This window comes from Chrysemys picta, chromosome 3 (assembly GCF_011386835.1).
Source record: "Chrysemys picta bellii isolate R12L10 chromosome 3, ASM1138683v2, whole genome shotgun sequence".
In the NCBI taxonomy this organism is placed as follows: Eukaryota; Metazoa; Chordata; order Testudines; family Emydidae; genus Chrysemys; species Chrysemys picta.
The window spans coordinates 94,707,675-94,711,667 of NC_088793.1; positions in this window are offsets into that span (position 1 = coordinate 94,707,675).

A 3,993-nucleotide genomic window follows, 5' to 3' on the forward strand; every position below is an offset into this window, starting at 1 on the left:
CTCTGTGAGTATGTTTGAGTACCTTGATATTTAGATGGTATGAGATGTGAATTGAAGTTGACATGGATATGAAAGCTAGCTTAATTGGTAGTTTCCTGAATTTCTAGCGGTTTTGTTGTCTAGAAATGCACTTGAGCAACCTGAACTCTCCACTGATAAAATACGTTGCACAAATATAAGCCAAGAGGAAACATAGGCAGATGGTGCAATGACAATAGCAGTTGAGATGTTAACTCTGTTTTTTCAACCTTCTGTAGCCAATTCTGCTTAATCCAGCCCCTTAGGGGAGTTTACCACTGTTCTTTTCTCCTACTTTTTTGTGGCTTCTGAGTCTAAATGTTAAGCAGGACACACAGGACCACCCCCCATAAACCATATACAATGAACTAGTAAATCACATGCATCTGACGAAGTGGGTATTCACCCACGAAAGCTTATGCTCCAATACATCTGTTAGTCTATAAGGTGCAACAGGACTCTTTGTTGCTTTTTAGCAAAGACACCACTGGTCATTCTTTTATGTCGGATCCTGAAAGGAACTAAAACATATACAAATTCACAGGTTCAAAGCTTTATGGGTGTCAAGGCTCCTTCCCCATTCTGAACTTTAGGGTACAGATGTGGGAGCCTGCATGAAAACTTCTAAGCTTAACTACCAGCTTAGATCTGGTCCACTGCCACCACTCCCAATGTGCTAAGTCCCTTCCCTGGATAGCCTTGAGAGACTCTTCCACCAATTCCCTGGTGAACACTGATCCAAAACCCCTTGGATCTTAAAACAAGGAGGAATTATTCATTTCCCCCCTCCCTTCCCTTTCCCCCCACCAATTCCTGGTGACTCCAGATCAATCCCCTTGGATCTTAGAACAAGGAAAAATCAATCAGGTTCTTAAAAAGAAGGCTTTTAATTAAAGAAAAAGGTAAAAATTATCTCTGTAAAATCAGGATGGAAAATAACTTTACAGGGTAATCAAACTTAAAGAGCTCAGAGGAACCCTCTCTAGCCTTAGGTTCAAAGTTACAGCAAACAGAGGTAAACACCCTAGCAAAAGGTACATTTACAAGTTGAGAAAACAAAGATAAAACTAACACGCCTGGCATGGCTGTACTTACAAGTTTGAAATATGAGAGACTTGTTCAGAAAGATTTGGAGAGCATGGATTGATGTCTGGTCCCTCTTAGTCCCAAGAGCAAACTCCCCCCAAAACAAAGAGCACAAACAAAAGCCTTCCCCCCACCAAGATTTGAAAGTATCTTGTCCCCTTATTGGTCCTTAGGTCAGGTGTCAGCCAGGTTACCTGAGCTTCTTAACCCTTTACAGGTAAAATGATTTTGGAGTCTCTGGCCAGGAGCGATTTTATAGTATTATACACAGGAGGGCTGTTCCCTTCCCTTTATAGTTATGACACGCCCCCCAAATCACAGATAGTGTTAGACAGCCGGTTCCACACTGGCTGTGATTTCTTCCTGGAGCTCTAGGAGAAAACAGAGTTATTAAGACACATGCACCTTTAGACATACTACTGATTATATAAAAACTAACAATATGTCCCACATTCCAAGAACAATTTTTAACCAGTTGATTCGCGGAAACTTTCCCGGGAGAGTGCATCAGCCACTTTGTTAGAAGCTCCTGAAATGTGTTGTATTTCAAAATCAAAATCTTGGAGAGCTAAACTCCACCAAAGAAGTTTTTTGTTATTTCCCTTGGCGGTATGAAGCCACGTTAGCGCAGCATGGTTGGTTTGTAGTTGGAAACACCATCCCCAAACGTATGGGCGTAGCTTTTCCAGCGCGTACACCATGGCGTAGCATTCCTTTTTGCTGATTGACCAGTGGCTTTCCCTCTCAGACAGTTTCTTGCTGAGAAACATGACAGGATGGAATTCTTGATCCGGTCCTTCCTGCATTAAAACTGCTCCCACACCCCGCTCGGATGCATCTGTGGTTACTAGGAACGGTTTGTCAAAGTCTGGGGCCCTTAGCACAGAGTCAGACATGAGTGTTGCCTTAAGCTGGTTAAAGGCCTTTTGACACTCATCAGTCCACTGAACTGCATTTGGCTATTTCTTTCTGGTTAGGTCTGTCAGTGGGGTGGCGATTTGGCTGTAGTGTGGGTCAAATAGCCTATAATATCCAGCCAAGCCTAAGAAGGATTGGATCTGTTTCTTTGACTTTGGAACCGGCCACTTTTGGATAGCGTCCACTTTGGCCTGTAGGGGATTTATAGTTCCTTGACCCACCTGTTGCCCCAGGTAAGTCACTCTTTTTTGGCCTATTTGACACTTTTTAGCCTTAACAGTTAGTCCTGCCTGCCTGATGCGCTTGAAGACTTTTTCCAGGTGCTCCAGGTGTTCTGCCCATGAATCAGAAAAAATAGCCACATCATCGAGGTAGGCAACTGCAGATTCTCCCAATCCCGCTAGGAGACCATCTACAAGTCTTTGGAAGGTGGCGGGTGCATTTTGCAGCCCGAAAGGGAGTACATTGAATTCATACACCCCTGCCTGGGTGACGAAGGCTGACCTTTCCTTGGCGGGTTCATCTAGTGGTACTTGCCAGTACCCCTTGGTTAAGTCTAAGGTAGAGATGAATTGGGCATGTCCCAATTTCTCCAATAGCTCATCTGAGCGTGGCATTGGATAGTTGTCAGGACGAGTTACAGCATTTAGTTTACGGTAGTCCACGCAAAAGCGTATTTCCCCATCTGGTTTGGGAACTAGAACCACTGGAGATGCCCATGCAGTGTTAGAGGGGCGGATTATACCCATCTGTAGCATGTCCTGGATCTCCCTTTTTATAGTAGTTTGGGCATGAGGTGACTCCCGGTAGGGTGGGGTTCTAATTGGGTGAGCATTACCTGTGTCAATGGAGTGGTATGCCCGTTCAGTCCGTCCTGGAGAGGCTGAGAACATTGGCGCAAAGCTAGTGCGCAGCTCCTTGATCTGCGGTCGCTGCAGACGTCCAAGGGTCGCAGAGAGGTTCACCTCTTCCACGCCACCATTACTTCATAGTAGATATCTTTAGGCCACTCAGCATCATCTGTTCCCTGGGCTGTAAACTGGGAAACCTTTAATTCTCTGGCATAAAACAGATACAAATTCGCAGGTTCAAAGCTTTATGGGAAAATTGATATTTGAAATATTGATAAAAATGTCCAGATTTTATCTGACTAGAAAAAAAGACCCCAGATTCAATACTTTCTTCTAATTATTGATTACTGAAACATTTAAGTGTCAATACAGGTTACTTAGTGGCCTGCTTAGTGGCCATTTTCTTTTTGCATGGGCAAATAAAGTCCTACAGAGTTAAGTCTGATCTTTCAGGCATTTTTAAAAAAGGTATAAAAGCTGACTCCCCCTAGAATTTAATACAGGTTTAGGTTGGAGTTATGGGACTCGAGGCAATTATTGAATTCCCAATTTGGTTCTATGAAAGTTCTGGAAATCAGATACCTTTTCCTGACTGTAGCTATTTTAATTAATCATAATATCAGTGAGGAGGGAGGACATAACTTAGAAGATAATGTTTGTACTTCACGGTCCAGGAGACACAGACAAGGCTTTCATCTCAGGGCCAAAAGACCAAAAACCTCAATACACTTGATCACAGCCTTTGATAGGCTGAGAGACTACTTACACAGCTCTGAGGAGCCGAGAAGCGATTACTACATTCTGGCCTACTACATTTATACACCTCTGTAAGACAAGATTCTTGCTTCATAGTTTGTATAATTACTTACTCCCACCTACATTTAGAGATTAATTTTGAGGAATATTTGTAAAGCCATATTTAACAGAAAAAGACAAATTACACCACATAGTGGATTTGAAAAGTGCTTTAAGTTTACCTAGTGCCAAATTTTAGAAGGTAAGCAAGAATAGTTTTTTTTTTTCCTTTGAGCGATTGTCCACATGCACATTCCACTAATGGTGCACATACCCCCCCATGAACTTAAGTTCGGAGTCTTTTGGACAGCAGTAGCTGCAGCGC